This window comes from Acanthochromis polyacanthus, chromosome 14 (assembly GCF_021347895.1).
Source record: "Acanthochromis polyacanthus isolate Apoly-LR-REF ecotype Palm Island chromosome 14, KAUST_Apoly_ChrSc, whole genome shotgun sequence".
Classification (NCBI taxonomy): domain Eukaryota; kingdom Metazoa; phylum Chordata; class Actinopteri; family Pomacentridae; genus Acanthochromis; species Acanthochromis polyacanthus.
Window position 1 is genome coordinate 16,360,164 of NC_067126.1, and position 24,122 is coordinate 16,384,285.

Consider the following 24,122-nt stretch of genomic DNA (forward strand, 5'->3'; position numbering starts at 1 on the left):
TTCAGACAAAAATGTCACTGTGCCATTTTATTTGCCATTTACTTCCGTTTTTATATTTCTTTCTCCACTTTTCTTTTTCCCCTCTATTTCTATTCTCCTCTTCCTCATCTCCCATGTATAAGACCTAAGAGAAGACACTGCAAGAAAACATCACAGATCCCTGAAAGCAGCACTCGCTGTGAATTATGGGTACATTTACTCACTTTAGGACTGTTTAGTGGACAGAGCGAATACGCCTGATGTATAGTAAATAAGATGAATTGAGCAATCATAGCATTGCACCAGCTTGGGAAGAAAATGCTCAAAAGTAAGTTTGTCTCATAAAACCTCCTACAATGCTTGAATACAATACCTTGTCAGTGTCTTGTGTGTCTGCTAGGTACGTGTGTGTGTGTGTGTGTGTGTGTGTGTGTGTGTGTGTGTGTGTGTGTGTGTGTGTGTGTGTGTACGTGTTTATCTATACTGGTGGGGACTTGGTGTGGGGACTTTGATCTGACTCTACGCTATCTTGGTGCGGACTCCTGTCACGGTGGGGACCAAAAATGAGGTCCCCACGGGGGGAAACAGTGTTTTCTTGGCCATGTTGTTGTTACTGAAAAAAGTAAAAGTGCAAAAAAAGTTTCTTTAGGGTGAGGCATTGTTTTGGTCTGGGTTAAGGTTAGGGTTTGGGTAAGGGTTAGGGGTTAGATATGAATGGGAGTCAATGGTAAGTCCCCACGGGGATATAAGAACCAGACGTGTGTGTGTGTGTGTGTGTGTGTGTGTGTGTGTGTGTGTGTGTGTGCGCGTGTAGTAGCTTCAGCAAGGGACACAGTTTCCATCATTGGATTGTGTTCCGCTCTACACTCTGACAGTTTATCCTCTTCAATTACTTTAGCTGTGGCACAAGCTTTCATAGCAAACCAATTCTCCCCACCAACAGGGGACATTACACACAAACAATAAAGCAGCGATAATCAGTTGTTTGTGTTGCACATTTGTCATTTTAATGAACAACTAAAATAGTAGAAGTTGTCAAAGACAAGGCTGATGGTACACAACACACCCATGCTTACACGCATACCCATATCAACCAGTGTACCTCATTAGGGAAACACCTTTTGACCTCATGTGGATTTCAGCCCTTTTCATGTGAATAAATGTGTTGCCAGGAAACAGTAAAAATGCAATTCACTGAAATGTGGAATTTAAATACCACTTTTGCAGTGCAGTGCACATTTAATCACGTCTCAAAATAATGTAAAAGAAATAAGAAAAGCACTCAGAGAGCGCAGTATTCCCCAAGGCTGCTCAGTCATTGTATCATTTCCGATGGCTAAAATCTTGAAAATATTAATAGGAGAAATCATTATAGAATGTGGCAATCTAATGTAGATATGCCCACAAACAAAATGACCTCGTGCTGAGCATGAATCACGTGACCTAAATATGTAGTGGGCGGCGGGAATTGATTGGACTCTGAAACAATTTAATCAATTGTTCCTTGTATCATTTCCAACAGATAAGTCCTGATAAGTAGATTTGTAGTAGGATCGCGATCATGTCATCGTCAGCAGGCAGCTGATGTCGTGTTCATTTCTCATAGTTACAGAGACACCATGCCGCTATATATCACAATGACACAGAAATTTTTACCAAGACTGGATCCAGACTATAACCCACATCACTGCCACAATCTAATCACTTGGTCCTTGTGTCATTTCTGACCTTCCTTGAAAATTTAATCCAAATCTGTTCAAATCGAAATGTTGACATACCGTGATTTTTAAATGTATTTACTTTTTTGATTATAACGTACTTGTGTTTAATTTTTCTTTTAATTTCAGTAATAGTCTTTTATACTTCTCTTCTCTCAGCTGACTTATAACTAATATTACAGCTTAAAAAAAAGTGAAAGAAACACAATTGTTTCCTTTTGTCAGTCTCTCTTTCTCTTTCTCCCTGCATCGTTTAGCTTCTGCTGATCCAAGCACAAACATTCCAACAGCCTACGTGCCCAATGAGAGAAACACAGAGAAGAGGTAATCCCCATTAGGAGGTGACAGCTTTTAAAGCCAGACAGACACATGAGGACCAGAATCTCTCTGCCTTAATGAACTGATGCAGCACTTTCAGCATGAGCTTGCAATTATTTTCTTTTTCCTTCTCACATTTATGCTTTTCTTGCATTTGCTCTTTCTTCAGATCACATAGAACAGTTTGCTGCCCATTAGCTAGTGTAACCCCCGACCTCCTCTTGCAGGAATTACTACACTTATAAAACTAGGTGTTTTGGATGATGCTGGCATGTGCTCATGACTTTAATGACATGCTTACTGAACCTTGTTTGTCAGTTTCCTTGTAATAGACCGATAGAGGTCACCACAGTTTCCTCTGATTTTTGGCAAGATATCATGCAGTTGGCTATGTGTGGGTTGTCTTACCTTTCTTCCATTGATGTAGACTCTTATTTCACATACACTACAATGAAAGCAAACACTGACATTAGGAATGACTCATACTCAAGAGTTCTTCGATTTGCACTTTGCCCCTAACTGACATCACCTTACCTTCCCAGCTTCAGAATGCTGCAATACATTTGGGACTAACTTGGATCTTCATTTGATGTGCATTACAGTGTCTTCAGAAACATCTTGCTAGCAAAATTCATGTTTTTGTGTACTTGGAACATGTAATGCATGTGTTGTGTTATCTTCATAAGAAATACCTTGCATTTTAGAGGTTGAGTATGAAGTCGCTGGCTGAAGCTCGTTTAATAAAGCGCTGAGTTGTGTAGTGTTCAGACAATCTGATATTTTTGTCAAATAGGATCCTTGCTGTGACTTGGATGAGACACTGTACACATTGGCTACCCACCAATCATACCTTGCTGTTTTTCATGGCCTGCATGATGACATCAGGAGGAGGTACCACAGACAAACCTGACAAACCTGGAAAAGGCGATTTAGGTTCCTATTGGTCATAGATACACTACCATTCAAAAGTTTGGGGTCACTTAGAAATGTTCTTATTTTTGATAGAAAAGCATTTTTGTTGCTTTTTAAAAAATGAAAATAGCATTAAATGAATCACAAATCCAGCCTTGACATTGTTAATGTGGTAATTGACTATTCCAGCTGGAAACGGCAGATTTTTTTCATGAAATATATACACAGGTGTACAGAGGCCCATTTCCAGCAACCATCACTCCTGTGTTCTAATGCTAAACTATATTAGCTAATCATATTGAAAGGTTAACTGATGGTTAGAAACCCCTTGTACAATTATGTTAACACATGAATAAAAATGTGAGCTTTCATGGAAAACATGAATTTGTTTGGGTGCATAGGCGTTTCTAGCCCATTTTTGGGGGTGCTGAAGCACCCCCAAAAATTGAATCCCAGCACCCCTAAAATTTAAAAGATTTTTATTTTTATTTTTGTATTGCATGTCCTCCTTTTAACAAACCAGAAAAGTGTAAAAAACCATACAGTACTTGGTTGATACGTAATGTTTTAACAACAAAAATACAGCACCCCCCCTCCCCCCATCTTGCCTCAAAATGGTTTGATCCTGCTCAACTTTCCCAACTCGGACTCTGAGCCTCTACCTGCAGAGCTAAGCGCTGCCCCACAGATGGTAATGTGCCGTAGTGGTGTGAGTACCTAGTTTGAACTTCTACCACTCAATACCAACACATTATTATCATTACCGGTCCTCATTTTTGCTGCATTTAATCATAGATTACTGTTTATGTTGTTAGGTAGGAGTTAGCTTACGTTTTTTTCTAGCTAGCAGACGTTCCAGGTGGTCAGTGTCTGTTTGAATTGGACTGAGAGAAGCTAGCTGTTGTGTCAGTGCATGAATTAATATTAAAGCCAAGGTGCTACTGACTAGCTAACTGACTGGATGCCCGTTAACATTATAACTCCTATTGTGTGTGTGTGTGTGTGTGTGCAGACAGACAGCCTCATCATGGACATAAGATTGTTTTTTCGAAGAAAAGAGCCAGGTTCAGGTAAGAGTGTAAGATCAAATGGTCTATCTATCAAGAGTAATGTTATAAGTTGGATCAATGTATCAGTGTTTATATCTGTTATCAGATATAAAACACATTGTTTGGTTATTTGCCTTTAGATTGACATTACAACGAGAGAGAGAGGACGTTATTTATTTGTATTCTCATTGGTATTTTTTTATATTTATATAATTTTTCCTCGAGCTGAATATAATCTATTTGTGTATAATTGTCAGTCCAAAGAGGGAGAGATGAAAAAGGGGAAGGAGAGGAGAGAGTACAAAGTCAGGAAGAACCAGGTAAGAAAACAAACAGAGAATAGTGGCAAACAAAACAGTAACTGTTAAGATGACAAAGAAAAACATCCTTTCACAATATAATTTTTCATATATGTCATGGAGGTTATGTGTTCTCACATTAAATGCTTTCCAGAAGCACACTTAACAGATATCAGTGGACTTCATTCTAAACAGAACATCTTCTTTACATTTTCCTAATTATCTATTTGTTTAATTTCACTATAAAAGGAAGAGAACAAGGAGAGACTCTGGGAGATGAGAGCGTGCAGACCAGGGAAAGAAATGCTGTGCATCACATTTCAAATAAAAGTCAAAAAATAAGTCCTAGGTCCATTTTTGTTTTTGTTTCTTGTTTTTTTTTGTGCTTGGTATAGGGGGCTGGTTTACTCCAGAAACATACATGCTGTTTATGTGTATGTTGAGGAGCTGCTGTAGCTAAATGAGTCGTCTTTTCCCAGAAATTAGGACTACAATATGTTTCTTTTAATATTCCAGTGCATTCCTCCTTTGTGGTGATTCAGCATTTAAATAAACTTTATCAGATTGGATGGTTTAGTCACAGACCTTTTCAAAAAGTGTTATGCTTTTCTTTCACAAATGTGGGAGTGAAACTGCATTAAAACATACAAAACAATGAAGAAATTTATCTTGCCTGGCTGGGCACCTCTGGGTGCTCAGCACCCCTAAACCTCTGATCCTAGAATCGCCCCTGTCTGGGTGACCTCAAAACTTTAGTGTATGTTGTGGAAGTTTTGGTCAATTTCTGTGTTTTTGTTCACTTTGTGTTAACCAATGTGGCATCAGCTGCTGTTCACTACCATTCACTAAATGAAAGAATATAGTCAGCTGTTATCCAGACACTTACTTTGGGCTCAGATGATACAACAGGCAGGTAATTTTATCCAATGTCAAAGTTGCTTCCAATGGCAGGCATTCTTTAATAGCAGCTCTGTTGCATTGGTGTGTGAGTGTGGTCATAGGAAATTTGTTGCACATTATGTGCAACCATTTTTGGACTTTGGGAGGAAGCCGGAGTACTGGGAGAAAACCCACGCATGCACAGGGAGCACATGCAAACTCCATGCAGAAAGATCCCAGGCCCACCCCGGGATTTGAACCGGGGATCTTCTTGCTGCAAGGCAAAAGTGCTAACCAGTACACCACTGTGCAGCAGTCCAAAAATATGCTGAGAATCATTGGTTACTCTAAATTGCCCGTAGGTGTGAATGTGAGTGTGATTGTTTGTCTGTATATGTAGCCCTGCAACAGACTGGCGACCTGTCCAGGGTTGTTACTCTTGTGCCAGTTTGATCTTGTGCACTGACTGGTAACATAAAATTAGACATCGATGATAGATGCAACTTCTGGGTGTCAAAAGTGATATTGATCACAAACAATCTGTGAGATCATTTATCTCGTACATTTTATGCATTCATCCTGTTAAATCAGCTAAATAGTTTTTGGGTTTTTTTTTTTCCAAGTAAACTCTGGTAAAATTCGGGCTATCCAGGATAACTTCTGTCTTTTCATTTTAACAGTGATTGAATTGGTATCCATTAGACCTTTGTAGCCATGTTTATTAAGTTGTGGCAAACTGGCAATGTGTGTACCATCCATACCTGTGTCTGTGCTTGACCTGTGCTTCAGAGACAGCTCAGCTCTGAATGATCCAATAAAGCCAGTCCTCCCTAGTCATTCCATTTTCCTTTTGCCTTACGTCCAGTTCAAACATTTTCATGCTGTCCATAGTGAGCTGCTCTCTTTTCACATCTACATGCACCTTTGACAGTGCTACTATTGTAATGACGTATACTTAAAGTCTGCTTGAAAAGTCGTTCCATGCCCCTGATGATGTCAATCAGTCAGTCAATCAAAGTTTATTTATATAGCCTTTTATAACAGCGCAAAGAGTGACCAAAGAGCTTCACCGTGAAAAACAAGAGAATAACTTGAAAACAACACAGATAAAAGGTTAAAATTTTCTTTGCATACCAGTGGAATCATAATGTAATGACTGAAGTTCAATAAAAAGTTATAACTTAACAGATACGTTTCAAAAAATAAAGTAACCTGAAGTCTACATCTGCTGATTTAAACTTTAAACTGTCATCACATCAGTATGTAATATGCCTAGATCTACCATTAACTTCGGGGAGCTTTAATGGAGGCTGATGTACAGACTAGATTCTGAAATAAATAGATTTTACTATCTTCTGTATTTTGGGAAACACAGAAAAGTAAAATTGTATTCAGCATAAAGCACCTCAGAAACAAACTGTCTAACCAGATAGTTACTCTGGATGGCATTGGCTTAGCATCCAGTTCTACTGTTATGAACCTTGGAGTTATTTTTGATCAGGATATGTCCTTTAACTCACACAAAAAAACATGTTTGTGGAACAAACTTCATTTACCTGCCAATATTGTCAAAATCTGGAATATCCAGTCTTAGAGTGATTCTGAAAAATGAGTCCATGCAAAATTTCTAGGCTGGACTGTTATAATTCCTTATTATCAGAATCCACATCAACAATTCTCTTAGAAGCCTCCAGCTGATCCAAAATTCTGCAAATAGAGTTCTGACAGGAACCAGTAATGGAGATCATATTTGTCCAATATCAGCTTCTCTTCATTGGCTCCATGTAAAATCCAGGATCAAATTTCATTTCCTTTTCCGCACATGCAAAGCTGTTAATTACTAAGCATCTCTGTATCTTAAAGAACTTACTGTAACGTATTGCCTTAACTGATTAGTTGGCTCTCAGGCTACAGGTTCAGTAGTGTTTCCCACACCCCCTCTAAAATGATTTGTGGCTCGGTTATTTTTTGAAAAGAGATGCCAAATTCAACAGGAAACACAACACTGATCTTTGCATTCATTTTACACTTAGCGTACAAACCACCTGTAAAATTAATTCTGAGTTTAGTCTCATTACATTGCTGTTAAGCAAAATCCTCTGTGTTAAAATCAAAGCATCACAAACATAAACCCCTTTCTGCTGCCCAAATGCTTACCGTTTGTCTGTTTAAAAGCATCTGCACCTGTTTATCTCTACATGTTTGAATCTGTATATACAACATGCAGATTAGTGTTTGTCTGCATGGAAGCATACCAAACTTTCTTCCCTGTCAGGATGCTTTAGTCTTATGCACTGCTCTGATGTGATAAATCAATCCCACGCACAGCATCCGGCAACTGAATCATGCTGTTCACAAGGCAGGGTGAACTCATTCACTCTGAAGCAGATAATGTTTCCTGTGATCTTGCACTGAAATCTCCAAACCCGTCTTTGAAAGCTTCCCATACAACAGATCCTCTTCCATCAGATCTACAGATTACCTGCAGCCCATTTCAGACTCTTCTTGGCAACATCAACAAGTGCCACAAAGGAAAAACAGCTTAGGACCAGATCAGTGACATCTGCCTGTTTGTCATGATAGTGTGGCTTTCATTTGCTCCATGTTCTACACTCCTGCTTTCCTAAATATTCATTGTCACGCATGTTTGAAATAGAATGCATTGTGAAACACACTTCTTCCTTTTGTTTTAAATGTTGGCACTGATTGTGAAAACTGCTGTAAAGGCAGATACTTCAGCTCCCATGGTTTTCATACGATAACAGTGCACTGCAGTTGGTGTAAATAATATCCAGAGCAAAGGTGTTTATAAAATCCACATTCAGTAGCAAAATAATAGTTGAAGACAGCAAGTCCACCGTTTTTACACAGAAAGTTTATTTGTTATTGAGAGTGTTAGCCATTTTCTAAAAAGAATTTTGTAATTTTGTTCAAGCATTTTGAGAGAATAATCCCAATACAAGTAAAAGATTTGTGTTTAATCTGTTTGGTCCAAATCAGTCTTGGACATATGCATCTAAGACCATCAAGACATATGGTCATAGACCCAATGTTAGTTGGGGATCACAGTCCTGTGGTTATACACAACACTGTGATTGAGCAAGTCTCCAGTTACAGATACCTCAGGTTCCACATGGACAACAAGTTTACTTGGAACACTCATGTTGATAGGCTGTGCTCTTGGCTCCAACAGCGGCTCTACTTTTTGCGCAGACTTAGGCTACGTTTATACGAGGACCATCTTAACAGAAAACGCAAAAGTGGCGTCTTGTCATTTTACGTTTAGACGAGCGGTTTTGAAGGAAATCTGCATATATACGGTGACTCTATAGTGTGTGGAATTCGATTGGATATGCATGCCAGGCAGCTGGGTGGCGCTGTGATAAAACTCCGCCATGTCTACGCACATGTGTACTATCTCCCTTTTCGGATCTCTGCCGCAGTAAATGTTCATGAATGGAATCTGTACAGATTCTGCATATTTGTTGGTACGAGTCCTGTAGTGTACATAGAGCTGCCAGAGTTGCTTGAAGGTACGAAGGATGGAAATAATCACACATCTTTGTTTACTTCCTTGTACCGGCCGGCAAACCAAAGCACCGGCGCACGTATGTGATGTAATCGCGTACGCGATGTGGTCAGATCTCAGCAAAGTTTTGCGTTTTGCTGTTTAGACGGAAACGTAACGGCGGAGAGTTTTCAACTTTTCCACTCTGGAGGCCGGTTTCAAATTTTTGCGTTTTTAAGCCCCCAAAACGTCGTCCTCGTATAAACAATAGGGTGTTTTGTTGAAATATTTTGACGTTTTTACCTGCAAGCGTCCTCGTGTAAACGGCCCCATAGGCTGTATGGAGTCAGCAGAAAGCTCATGTTCATGTTCTACCAGGCAGTGATTGAGAGTCTGCTAAGGCATGGCATGAGTGCCTGTTATGTAAACCTCACTGTGCAGTCAAAAACAAAATTACAAAGACAAATCAACAGTGCGATGAAAATCATGGGGGTGAAGAATCATCAATACCTCAATGCACTATATGAGCAATCTGTTCTGAGACAGGCTCGGAAGATACTGGCTCACCACTCACGTGCTCTATCCAGGATATGATCTGATACCCTCTGGGAAGAGATACAGGGTACATAGCACCTGGAGACAATTTGGCTGTAATTGGCGCTATATAAATAACATTGAATTGAAATTCTTACCAAAATTGGTAATTCTTTTAAATATGGACGCCTGAGAATTAATATGGTGCTGTATGTTTGATAACCTTTGTATTCTATGTGATGTATGATGTATGGAATATGTACACACGTGGACAAAATTGTTGGTACCCCTCAGTTAAAGAAGGAAAAACCCACAATTCTCACTGAAATCACTTGAAACTCACAAAAGTAACAATAAATAAAAATTTATTGAAAATTAAATAATCAAAATCAGCCATCACTTTTGAATTGTTGATTAACATAATTATTTAAAAAAACAAACTAATGAAATAGGGCTGGACAAAAATGATGGTACCCATAACTTAATATTTTGTTGCACAACCTTTTGAGGCAATCACTGCAATTAAACGATTTCTGTATTTGTCAATGAGCATTCTGCAGCTGTCAACAGGTATTTTGGCCCACTCCTCGTGAGCAAACAGCTCCAGTTGTCTCAGGTTTGATGGGTGTCTTCTCCAAATGGCATGTTTCAGCTCCTTCCACATATGTTCAATGGGATTCAGATCTGGGCTCATAGAAGGCCACTTTAGAATAGTCCAACGCTTTTCTCTCAGCCATTCTTGGGTGTTTTTGGCTGTGTGTTTTGGATCGTTGTCCTGTTGGAAGACCCATGACCTGCGACTGAGACCAAGCTTTCTGACACCAGGCAGCACATTTCTCTCCAGAATGCCTTGATAGTCTTCAGATTTCATCGTACCTTGCACACTTTCAAGACACCCTGTGCCAGATGCAGCAAAGCAGCCCCAAAACATTACTGAGCCTCCTCCATGTTTCACCGTAGGGACAGTGTTCTTTTCTTCGTATGCTTGGTTTTTGAGTCTATGAACATAGAGTTGATGTGCCTTACCAAAAAGCTCCAGTTTGGTCTCATCTGTCCAAAGGACATTCTCCCAGAAGCTTTGTGGCTTGTCAACATGCATTTTTGCAAATTCCAGTCTGGCTTTTTTATGAGTTTTTTTCAGCAGTGGTGTCCTCCTTGGTCGTCTCCCATGAAGTCCACTTTGGCTCAAACAACGACGAATGGTGCGATCTGACACTGATGTACCTTGGCCTTGGAGTTCACCTTTAATTTCTTTGGAGGTTGCTCTGGGCTCTTTGGATACAATTCGAACGATCCGTCTCTTCAATTTGTCATCAGTTTTCCTCTTGCGGCCACGTCCAGGGAGGTTGGCTACTGTCCCGTGGGTCTTGAACTTCTGAATAATATGAGCCACTGTTGTCACAGGAACTTCAAGCTGTTTAGAGATGGTCTTATAGCCTTTACCTTTAAGATGTTTGTCTATAATTTTTTTTCGGATGTCCTGGGACAATTCTCTCCTTCGCTTTCTGTTGTCCATGTTCAGTGTGGTACACACCTTTTCACCAAACAGCAGGGTGACTACTTGTCTCCCTTTAAATAGGCAGACTGACTGATTATGAGTTTGGAAACACCTGTGATGTCAATTAAATGACACACCTGAGTTAATCATGTCACTCTGGTCAAATAGTTTTCAATCTTTTATAGAGGTACCATCATTTTTGTCCAGGCCTGTTTCATTAGTTTGTTTTTTTAAATAATTATGTTAATCAACAATTCAAAAGTAATGGCTGTTTTTGATGATTTAATTTTCAATAAATTTTTATTTATTGTTACTTTTGTGAGTTTCAAGTGATTTCAGTGAGAATTGTGGGTTTTTCCTTCTTTAACTGAGGGGTACCAACAATTTTGTCCACGTGTGTATTACTTTTTTTTCTTTTTTTAAGGCACTTCAGGACAAGTCCAAGACAAATTTCCTTACGGGGACAATAAAGTATATCCTATCCTATCCTACATCTGTGGACTAGATGGAAATGGACAAAAATGCACATGTGGACGAGCCCAAAAACCTGAAATCTTAAAAAAAAACATCCAGAGACCTAATGGATGTAATGCTTTTAAGTATTGCATCTTTGACTTGAGCACAAGAGCATGATTAGGTCGTGTCTCATTCTGAAATTATGCAACCACTGTTCCTATGGTGACAAGTTTACATGCACCAGTCAAGTATAACTGAACACATGACCAAATGTCAGACTTTTCATGAAAAGTTCAGAAATTCATCATCTACCCATCCATTATCTATACACCGCTTAATCCTCATTAGGGTCACATGGGGGCTGAAGTCTATCCCAGTTGACTTAAAGTGAAGACAGGGGACACCCTAGACAGGTCACCAGTCTATTATAGGGCAAAACATAGAGACAAACAATCACATTCACACCCACGGACAATTGAGAATTATCACTTAACCTCAGCATGTTTTTGAACTGTGGAAAAGTGCTGAAGTATCCGGAGAAAACCCACATGTGCACAAGGAGACCATGCAAACTCTATGTAGAAAGATCTCAAGCCCAGACTGGGACTGTGCAGCCCATAAATTCATTATGCTTTATATATATATATATATATATATATATATATATATATATATATATATATATATATATATATATATATTTAAAAAGAACAACTTAATAAAGAATCTAAAGCAACATATCCACATTGGTATTGCATACGCCTATGTCTACAGCACTGTGTCATTATCATTCTGCTGTATGGGCTAACCTATCTAACTGCTGTCAACTTGGGCAGTGCTAAATCCGTGATTCAGTGTTGATTCCACTGCAGAATAGTAATGAAGGAGTCATTTTAGTTCAACAGGCAGAAGACCACAATCAACACACTGGATAATTCACTGAAAAAAAACAGAAAAAAAACCAAGCATGAGTGCCATCTTGAACAATCCAAATCTTCAGCAGAGCTTAAAATTTTTACCTTTTATGTTGCTGTTTGGAGGTTGTCGTTGTTGTTTCCTGTAGCAAAGGGAATTTTAAAAACGTTTGCTCACAGATAGTGGAAGAGGACGTTGCAAGGAATGCAGATAATCTATACACAACAGTTCAAACATTTGGGGTCACTTACAAATGTCCATATTCTTGAAAGAAAACCAGCATTTTCCCAGTGAAGGTAACATTCAGTAAATCAGAAATGCAGTCTAGACATTCTTTATGTAAGGGCTGCACAGTGGTGTACTGGTTAGCACTTTCGCCTTGCAGCAAGAAGATCCCCGGTTCAAATCCCGGCTTGGGCCTGGGATCTTTCTGCATGGAGTTTGCATGTTCTCCCTGAGCATGCGTGGGTTTTCTCCAGGTACTCCGGCTTCCTCCCACAGTCCAAAAATATACGGAGGTTAATTGGTTACTCTAAATTGCCTGTAGGTGTGAATGTGAGTGTGATTGTTTGTCTGTATATGTAGCCCTGACAGACTGGCGAGCTGTCCAGGGTGTCCCCTGCCTTTGCCCGAGTCAGCTCAGATAGGCTCCAGCACCCCCGCGACCCTTGTGAGGATAAAGCGGTGTATAGAGGATGGATGGATGGACATTGTTTATGTGGTAAATGACTATTCTAGCTGAAAATGGCTGATTTTTAATGGAATTTCTACATAAGGGTATAGAGGCCCATTTCCAGCAAACATCACTCCTGTGTTCTAATGCTACATTGTATTAGCTAATTGTGTTGAAAGGTTAACTGATGATTAGAAAAGTCCTATGCAATCATGTTAGCACATGAACAGAAGTGTGAGTTTTCATGGAAAACATGAAATTGTCTTCATGACCTCAAACTTTTGAATGGTAGTGTATGTACCCAAAGTTCATGCCCAGGAAGTTGGACTATGTCCGTATTGTGTCAGTGTTTTGCCATCAGTCTAATGACTATTACATTGCAGATTAATACCAATAGCCTAATCAAGCCATTTTTTCTAAATAAATGCTTTTCAACCTGACTTTGTGCCTTATAACTGTTGGACTTTAGCAATGAATGAGAAAAAGACAAAAAACAGAAAAAATACATTGCTGCCCTTTCATCTTTACTAGATAATGTACAGACTTCAGAAAACAAACTTTCAGCTAAGGGTGAAGCACTGTTCTTGTGCGCTCCAACAACACTACGCCAATGTTCATGGAGAAATATTGGAAAACTCTTTCAATGCATGTGCCACTGAGCAACTTCAATTCAAATTAAGTGCTACCTTGTTACCCAGTGTTCAGTTGTCCTTTATGCATTCACTGGAGATATCCCAAAGTCACACGAGAATCAAGGACATGACCTCAGTTTGTTTAAGTATAGCTGCAGCCAAGTTCCAGTAATACCAAAGTACTGTATGAGCTTCGTCAAAATACATAGTATTATAACAAGAATAACCCTATTGACTAAAAGTCAATACACGGTTGTTTGGCAAATATTTTGCTGTCTGACAATACTGACCTTGACATGGGCACACACACACACACACACACACACACACACACACACACACACACACACACACACACACACACACACACACACACACACACACACACACGCTGTATCAACTTAAAAGTCATTAAAACATTTACAAGGGCGCAGTTCTACACACATCCTTTTCTCACACATACATACACAGAATAGATTTATTTATTCTGTTTTTGAAGCGAACGCATAATTGGAACGGCTCAGGGGTGGTGATGCTCAATTAGCCTCATTCGGGTGTGTGTGTCAGGTTGAACTGAGTGACGAGCTGTGGTGATCTGATCTCATCAGGTGAGAGAGAATTCATACTGACAGAAAGAACCAACCCTGCCACCCACCGGCACATTAATGATCACTAAGCAGACACACATTTCTGTAAACCTCGGCCTGCATGAGTAGCACAGGAACAGACCACATTCAACTTTGTTGCACCACCCAACTTTACATATAAATGACCAAATCAGGGGTGTATATTATTTATGAATCATCTGTATAACTAAAACCATCTGTTTGCCTAAAACTGATTTTTCAAAGTTGTGTTGTAATTGCTGCCTGTTGTACTGTAAACTTAGTGTGTCACTACATGTGCATAAATTTAATTTAACAAACACCTTGTCAAGTTTTAGCTGAACAATGAGTTACATACATAACAAGCAATGGAGCAATGAAATATGCACAAAATATTTTACGACTTTGTACTTAACCTATCTATGTGCCCATCTCCATTGTCAAAATCTTTGTGAATCTGATAAATAAATACAGGAATGACTCTGTGATGACTGTAGGGTATGGCAGTAGCCACGCTTAACATTACACCCTCTGGCAGCATCACCTGACATATGCTAGCCACAAAGGGATCTCCTGCTTACACAGGTACAGTATACATTTATCTAAGTGCCACAACTCTATTTTTTTTTTCTTTTTCTTTGACAATGTCATCCATTGGGTCACATAACAATAATGTTCAATCTGCAAGGGACAATGCATGATCTTTTTCACTGTATGACCCCAATGAGCATCTTTGAACTCAGTGTTCATTCTCCTTGAATGGAAACGCCAGTTATTGTACACATCACATATTTTTACAAGTGTTGCACGGTTCTACTGCATATGCATATTGTATGTGATGAAAGTTGTAGAAAACCTTTAGTGTCCCTAGAAAGAGCCTATGAAGTCTGACAAATGTTTCATATGATATCAGTGGAGTCAGCATTGGTTGGGTCTGGACTACACATTTTAAAATGAAAAAGTCTGACCTTTAGGGCTTGAGGCTACATCAGTCCTAATTACGTTCCACAATCTGACAACTAATTGTTGGGAGTCAAGCTAAGGTTCTGGTAGTGCAAGTTTGATAATATTACATGACTGTAATGCTACATCAATAGAGTTCCATTTTAGTGTATCCACAAATCTATTTCCCGCTAGAAAACTTTTTTAAATTATTATTATTATTATTATTTTTAGCTAAACAAGCTATAGCTACAACATTTAAACATTCAGCCTACCATTGTGCATGTCCCGCTTGTGCCTCAAAAAGAAAATATGACCCAAAAAAAGTATGAATACAGGATCTCTAATAGTGTCCTGTGGTGTCTGGTACTGGGTCACTGGCAGCGGATCATTTGGTACCTCTGAGCCTCGGTTGGCAGCCTGCCTTATTCCAGCACATTCCACAGATCATCAATCAAACCACCATTTGTTAAGTTTGACCAGGTCAATGCCTTGGGCTCTTTGTCATGCTCTTCAAGCATTTTAGGGGCAGTTTGACATGTGGTGAGGGACATTTCCCTATTGGAGCAAGCCACTCCTGTTTGGGAATGCCCTACTGTGGCAGTGTGTGTGGGTCTACAATAATGTGTGGGTATTGGTACATGTTAAAGTCATATCCAGATGAATGTCAAGTTTTCCTGCAGAAAATTGTAGTGTGACAAGAAGATCACTGTAATTCTCTTCACCTGTCAGTGCTTTTAATGCTGTAGCCAGCTGATATACAGTGGTGGAAAAAAAATTCGGACACCTCATGCATTTACATGTGTATTGCAATAAGAATCACTCTTAGGTGCGCTCTTCAAGTGCAATTTCTTTTAGTACAATCGCAGCGATAATACTAAAGAAATGGAGGGGAAGAAAGCAATGAAAAACTTAAAATTGATTGGTTCCGTTAAAATATGAATTTTTGAGTATTGGATTGAATTTTGTTAGTTTTTCTTGTTTACATGTAAGTTTACATGTAAGAGGCTGTAATTGTGAAGATTACTGTCTGTCAGTCATGATGCTGTTCACTCGGTGCATAACTTTACTTCCGTTCTCCTTCCGCATTCTCGTGTGTGAGCGTCTTTACTTCCGGACTGTCGAGATGGCGATGTTTTTGACACAATGCCTCCAAGACCTGCCCAAGCTTACCATATCAGATGTCCACAGACTCATCCGAAAGGAGTGCTCTACCCCCCCGGAGTAAACGGGAAAAGGGGTACAAGATGTACCTGTCCAGTCATATTGACAATTATGAAGGTAAGTTTGAGCAAGACAGCGCTGTGCTAATGCTAAGCTAGCGGTAGCAATGAAGCTAACATTTAGGTTAGTTGTCCTGTACAGGTTTAAGGTCTGAAGAATTATTTTTTAACGTATTGAAAAGAGGAACAGTGTGTCTTGTCTAACATTCTATGAATGATGTTGAATCAGCTTCCTCGCTGGCTCAGACAGCATTAGTGTTTTGCTAGTAGCTAACTAGCGGTAACAGCTGGACAACCAAATACCAGACGATTACTAGTAGCTGTAGTATAGCTGTACAAGCAGTAGGAGTATTACTAAAACTACACGCAGCAGTAATAGTAATACCAAAAGTTCAAGCAGCAGCAGTAGTATAAATAGCCATTAGAGTCGTAGAAGTAGTATCAGCACTTGTAATAGTACTACAAGTTGTAGTAGCAGTGCCAGTATCATTAGCAATAGTCAGTGTACTACCACTACTACTAAGAGTAGTTGAATTACTATTAATACCACCAATACTACCAATAGTAGTTAGAAAGCCTAGCTCATATATATCCAGATTACCATCTATGTTCTTCCTCCAAACTCATTTTATGATTGGGATTACAGGCAATTCTTTAGGACTGCTCTCAAATAATTGAAATGTTACTAAACAAGGCTATACTTATCAAATTAAATAGCTTTGGTCTCTAGTATATTGGCTGATTCTGTTCTTTGTACTTAATTTATTAGCATGATTTCTTTTTAAATATGTTGTTGTGTACAGACTTATTTACTTCTCTGTCTACTTTTTTCTTTACTCCATGTAGGTTTCCCAAAGACTATGGGTTGAGGAAGAAGTGGGAAGCAGCTCTGAGGAGAGAGGGGTTTGCTGTAAATATATAACAGCGTAGAGAGAGAGATAAATAAATATTAATAATAATTCTGTTGTTTATTGTAATTGTGTTGTTTTTGTAAATGAAAATAAACTCTACCCTATTCTAGTTTGTCTCTTTGTTATATGTATATAACAGCCGAAAGAGAGAAATATTAAAAATTCTAATTGTGTTGTTTATTGTAAATGTCAATAAACTCTATCCTGTTCTAGTCGAGATCCTTGTTATATGTATATAACAGCCTATATATATATATATATATATATATATATGGCATGCCGTTTAGGAAATTATATATATATAATGAAACTTGATATATATATAATGAAACTTGATATATATATAATGAAAGTCGATATATATATAACGAAACTTGATATATATATAATGAAACTTGATATATATATATAATGAAAGTCGATATATATATAATGAAAGTTGATATATATATATAATGAAAGTCGATATATATATAATGAAACTTGATATATATATAATGAAACTTGATATATATATATATATATATATATATATATCGACTTTCATTATATATATATCAACTTTCATTATATATATATCAACTTTCATTATATATATATCGACTTTCATTATATATATATCAACTTTCATTATATATATATCGACTTTCATTATATATATATCAACTTTCATTATATATATATCAACTTTCATTATATATATATATCGACTTTCATTGTATATATATATATATCAACTTTCATTATATATATATCAAATCTTTTTTCCTACCGAGCCCCGGAAGGGACATGTCCGTATGGCGAAGCGACAATGAAGGACACTCACCCGGACGAGAATTTTATTGAGTTTTATTTTGAAATCGGCCTGAAATACACAGACATTCAAGCAGTGCGATGCGCTAAGAGTCTGCCATGCAGACCAGCGATCCTGATAATGGTAAGTTTTATTTCTCCAACATCCTGCTGTTATCCTACTATGAATACGCTCGCTACAACAGTCCCACATCAGTATTATGAACGTTCCGCCAGCTAACGCGGTCCGGACACCGGATCACTGATTAGAGGTTGGCGTTGAACTATTGTTTGCCAGCCAGTTAGCCGCTGGTAAGCTAACAAGCTATGAAACAACTCCTTATAAAACCGGAGGAAAGCAGCAGCAATATTTCAGTCCAAGACCTGTATTCAGAACCTCCCACGCTGTTACACAATGACCCATTAATCATATTACTGAACTATATGGTTATCATTGAAATTTTCCTTGAAGAACCAGTGAACTCTTTGCGAACACATTTTAATTTATGTGTTGATTATGTTTCGTATCAGTAATACAAGTCTAAAAAACTGATTCAAATGATCAAGTTAACACAATGAAGTAAAGAGTACTGGTAATCTGCAGCTATTTTCATAATTTCAAGGTAAAATTCTGATGTGTGATTTTCTAGCTTTGCAGATGTGGAAATCCAATGCACTGATTTCTTATACACAGATGCTTTTGGTGTTTTTTGTTGTAAAATAAAACAAGGCATTTATCACTGTTGGAAATTATTACAGGTATTATTTGTAACACTTTCTAACATTGTATGGACAAAGCAATAAATCAGTTAATGGATAAAATCATTTGTATTACAGATGCTATCAACAGCATGTCTTGTTCATTTTATTTAGTTGTCGGCCTTGGATGATGAGGTCCAGTTACCAGGAGCACTAGTCTGCAGCTTACTGGTTCCGTCCTGCAGCTCCTCCACGCCGTCCTCCTCTCTACAGACCAAATCAAGTAAGATCTGTTTAGACTATGCAGACATCAACATGATCAGTATGTTATCTTTTGACCCATCCTAAAATCACAAAATAGAACATTTACTTTAAGTTAACTGTGTTTATGAAAATAGAAAATAATTACTGACAACTAGTACTTTTTGGTGCTTTTATGCAGGAAAAGGGAACCAGGAAGCTGCTTTGGATCCTCTGCAGTATCTGGAGAGGTCAGAGGAATGGTTCTTGGAACAGATCGGAAGACACCAAGACGTGACCTCTGCCATTCTCCAGAACATCCAGAAGATGAATGAAAACCTTGGTTGCACTGATGGGACGCATGGCGTCGGTGCTGGAGCAACTGTCCCAGAATTAAACTGCATTGTTGACTATTGGCTTTTCTAGAAAATAAATCTTTTTTAGTACTTCACCTGTTTTGTATTTTACTCATGCACTTTGGGTGAATAAACAGAAATTTGTGATGAGAGATGCAAATTTTGTCTATAATCTACAGAGACTTTATTCAGTGTTCAGTGCACACTTTTGTTACACACATTTTGACAGATAAGCAGTTGTGCTTTTCAAGCAGATTTTAGTCAGAAACATCAGTAGCATATGTTTTTTTTTACTGTTACACCAATCTAGGTAGATAAACTGCACTACTGCAGCAGACATATTATTGAAATGTGCTTCTATTATGTGTCTACATACACTGCTCACAAATAGTTATTCAACTTTTGGGTGAAATTGATGGAAAATATAAAAAGTGCATGCTTTAGTGATATATCATAAAAATAGGGTATTTAACTAGAAACATGCAATAGTGATTTCCTCATCTCAAAAAAATTTATTGAATCAAAAGCTAACAACAGTGGAGGGTATGTCACAATAAAAATGTCTCAGTTTGGACAGAACAGCAGCCTTCAGCTGAAATCCAGTACAATTGTGTCCCACCAGTGGCGTGATCATGGATGTGTCCAGGCAGCAGCTGACCTCTGCCTCGTAATTAGCCTTAAGACCAGCTATAAAGATAAACATAGATATTATCATTATCATCAACATATGGTGCATGTGTTTAACCTTTAAGCTATGTAGGGATGCAAATGTAGTCGAAGCTAAGTAGCTAAGCTAATGCTAACACGTTCAGTGTTCAGAATCAAAACATCTCTAAAAATTACCTGTTTTCTCAAACGTAGTCGCCGTTCCCTGTGACAACCATGAAGACAGATAATCACAGAAGAGCTCATCTGAAGAGCAAATGTCCAATAAGGTTCCTGTTTTTGTTTGCCATGTCCTTCCAGGGCTCAGTAGGAAAAAGTCTGAATATATGGAATGAAACTTTGAATAGATGGAATGAAAATCTGAACATTCTATATTCCGACTTTCATTATATATATATCTCAACTTTCATTATATATATATCAAGTTTCATTATATATATATCAAGTTTCATTATATATATATCAAGTTTCATTATATATATATCAAGTTTCATTATATATATATCGACTTTCATTATATATATATCAAGTTTCATTATATATATATCAAGTTTCATTATATATATATCGACTTTCATTATATATATATCAAGTTTCATTATATATATATATCAAGTTTCATTATATATATATCGACTTTCATTATATATATATCGACTTTCATTATATATATATCAAGTTTCATTATATATATATCGACTTTCATTATATATATATCAAGTTTCATTATATATATATCGACTTTCATTATATATATATCAACTTTCATTATATATATATCAAGTTTCATTATATATATATCAAGTTTCATTATATATATATCGACTTTCATTATATATATAATTTCCTAAACGGCATGCCATATATATATATATATATATATATATATATATGGCATGCCGTTTAGGAAATTATATATATAATGAAAGTCGATATATATATAATGAAACTTGATATATATATAATGAAACTTGATATATATATAATGAAAGTCGATATATATATAATGAAACTTGATATATATATAATGAAACTTGATATATATATAATGAAAGTCGATATATATATAATGAAACTTGATATATATATAATGAAACTTGATATATATATAATGAAAGTCGATATATATATAATGAAACTTGATATATATATAATGAAACTTGATATATATATAATGAAAGTTGATATATATATATATATATATCAACTTTCATTATATATATATCAACTTTCATTATATATATATCGACTTTCATTATATATATATCAACTTTCATTATATATATATCTCGACTTTCATTATATATATATATATCGACTTTCATTATATATATATATCGACTTTCACTATATATATATCAACTTTCATTATATATATATCAAGTTTCATTATATATATATATCAACTTTCATTATATATATATCAAGTTTCATTATATATATATCGACTTTCATTATATATATATATCAACTTTCATTATATATATATCAAATCTTTTTTTCCTACCGAGCCCCGGAAGGGACATGTCCGTATGGCGAAGCGACAACGAAGGACACTCACCCGGACGAGAATTTTATTGAGTTTTATTTTAAAATCGGCCTGAAACACACAGACATTCAAGCAGTGCGATGCGCTAAGAGTCTGCCATGCAGACCAGCGATCCTGATAATGGTAAGTTTTATTTCTCCAACATCCTGCTGTTATCCTACTATGAATACGCTAGCTACAACAGTCCCACATCAGTATTATGAACGTTCCGCCAGCTAACGCGGTCCGGACACCGGATCAGTGATTAGAGGTTGGCGTTCAACTATTGTTTGCCAGCCAGTTAGCCGCTGGTAAGCTAACAAGCTATGAAACAACTCCTTATAAAACCGGAGGAAAGCAGCAGCAATATTTCAGTCCAAGACCTGTATTCAGAACCTCCCACGCTGTTACACAATGACCCATTAATCATATTACTGAACTATATGGTTATCATTGAAATTTCCCTTGAAGAACCAGTGAACTCTTTGCGAACACATTTTAATTTATGTGTTGATTATGTTTCGTATCAGTAATACAAGTCTAAAAAACTGATTGAAATGATCAAGTTAACACAATGAAGTAAAGAGTACTGGTAATCTGCAGCTATTTTCATAATTTCAAGGTGAAATTCTGATGTGTGATTTTCTAGCTTTGCAGATGTGGAAATCCAATGCACTGATTTCTTATACACAGATGCTTTTGGTGGTTTTTGTTGTAAAATAAAACAAGGCATTTATCACTGTTGGAAATTATTACAGGTATTATTTGTAAGACTTTCTAACATTGTATGGACAAAGCAATAAATCAGTTAATGGATAAAATCATTTGTATTACAGATGCTATCAACAGCATGTCTTGTTCATTTTATTTAGTTGTCGGCCTTGGATGATGAGGTCCAGTTACCAGGAGCACTAGTCTGCAGCTTACTGGTTCCGTCTTGCAGCTCCTCCACGCTGTCCTCCTCTCTACAGACCAAATCAAGTAAGATCTGTTTAGACTATGCAGACATCAACATGATCAGTATGTTATCTTTTGACCCATCCTAAAATCACAAAATAGAACATTTACTTTAAGTTAACTGTGTTTATGAAAATAGAAAATAATTACTGACAACTCGTACTTTTTGGTGCTTTTATGCAGGAAAAGGGAACCAGGAAGCTGCTGTGGATCCTCTGCAGTATCTGGAGAGGTCAGAGGAACGTTTCTTGGAACAGATTGGAAGACACCAAGACGTGACCTCTGCCATGCTCCAGAACATCCAGAAGATGAATGAAAACCTTGGTTGCACTGATGGGACGCATGGTGTCGGTGCTGGAGCAACTGTCCCAGAATTAAACTGCATTGTTGACTATTGGCTTTTCTAGAAAATAAATCTTTTTTAGTACTTCACCTGTTTTGTATTTTACTCATGCACTTTGGATGAATGAACAGAAATTTGTGATGAGAGATGCAAATTTTGTCTATAATCTACAGAGACTTTATTCAGTGTTCAGTGCACACTTTTGTTACACACATTTTGACAGATAAGCAGTTGTGCTTTTCAAGCAGATTTTAGTCAGAAACATCAGTAGCATATATTGTTGTTTTTTTTACTGTTACACCAATCTAGGTAGATAAACTGCACTACTGCAGCAGACATATTATTGAAATGTGCTTCTATTATGTGTCTACATACACTGCTCACAAGTAGTTATTCAACTTTTGGGTGAAATTGATGGAAAATATAAAAAGTGCACGCTGTAGTGATATATCATAAAAGTAGGGTATTTAACTAGAAACATGCAATAGTGATTTCCTCATCTCAAAAAAAATTATTGAATCAAAAGCTAACAACAGTGGAGGGTATGTCACAATAAAAATGTCTCAGTTTGGACAGAACAGCAGCCTTCAGCTGAAATCCAGTACAATTGTGTCCCACCAGTGGCGTGATCATGGATGTGTCCAGGCAGCAGCTGACCTCTGCCTCGTAATTAGCCTTAAGACCAGCTATAAAGATAAACATAGATATTATCATTATCATCAACATATGGTGCATGTGTTTAACCTTTAAGCTATGTAGGGATGCAAATGTAGTCGAAGCTAAGTAGCTAAGCTAATGCTAACACGTTCAGTGTTCAGAATCAAAACATCTCTAAAAATTACCTGTTTTCTCAAACGTAGTCGCCGTTCCCTGTGACAACCATGAAGACAGATAGATAATCACAGAAGAGCTCATCTGAAGAGCAAATGTCCAATAAGGTTCCTGTTTTTGTTTGCCATGTCCTTCCAGGGCTCAGTAGGAAAAAGTCTGAATATATGGAATGAAACTTTGAATAGATGGAATGAAAATCTGAACATTCTATATTCCGACTTTCATTATATATATATCAAGTTTCATTATATATATATCAACTTTCATTATATATATATATCAACTTTCATTATATATATATCAATTTTCATTATATATATATATATCAACTTTCATTATATATATATCAATTTTCATTATATATATATCAAGTTTCATTATATATATATCGACTTTCATTATATATATATATCAACTTTCATTATATATATATATATCAACTTTCATTATATATATATCAATTTTCATTATATATATATATATCAACTTTCATTATATATATATCAATTTTCATTATATATATATCAAGTTTCATTATATATATATCGACTTTCATTATATATATATATCAACTTTCATTATATATATATCAACTTTCATTATATATATATATATCAAGTTTCATTATATATATATCAAGTTTCATTATATATATATAT

At 36.9% G+C, this 24,122-nt stretch overlaps 2 long non-coding RNA genes across 2 annotated transcripts; both read right to left on the reverse strand.

The window, feature by feature from the left end:
* Nucleotides 1-18,991: 18,991 nt before the first annotated feature.
* On the reverse strand, nt 18,992-23,840 carry LOC127537141 (uncharacterized). The gene is made up of 3 exons (XR_007946638.1): nt 23,475-23,840; nt 22,570-23,318; nt 18,992-19,081 (listed from the first exon to the last, which is right to left on the reverse strand). It is a non-coding gene; the product is annotated as an uncharacterized LOC127537141 (long non-coding RNA).
* LOC127537132 (uncharacterized) lies at nt 19,372-20,265 on the reverse strand. The gene is made up of 2 exons (XR_007946625.1): nt 19,982-20,265; nt 19,372-19,825 (listed from the first exon to the last, which is right to left on the reverse strand). It is a non-coding gene; the product is annotated as an uncharacterized LOC127537132 (long non-coding RNA).
* Nucleotides 23,841-24,122: the final 282 nt, after the last annotated feature.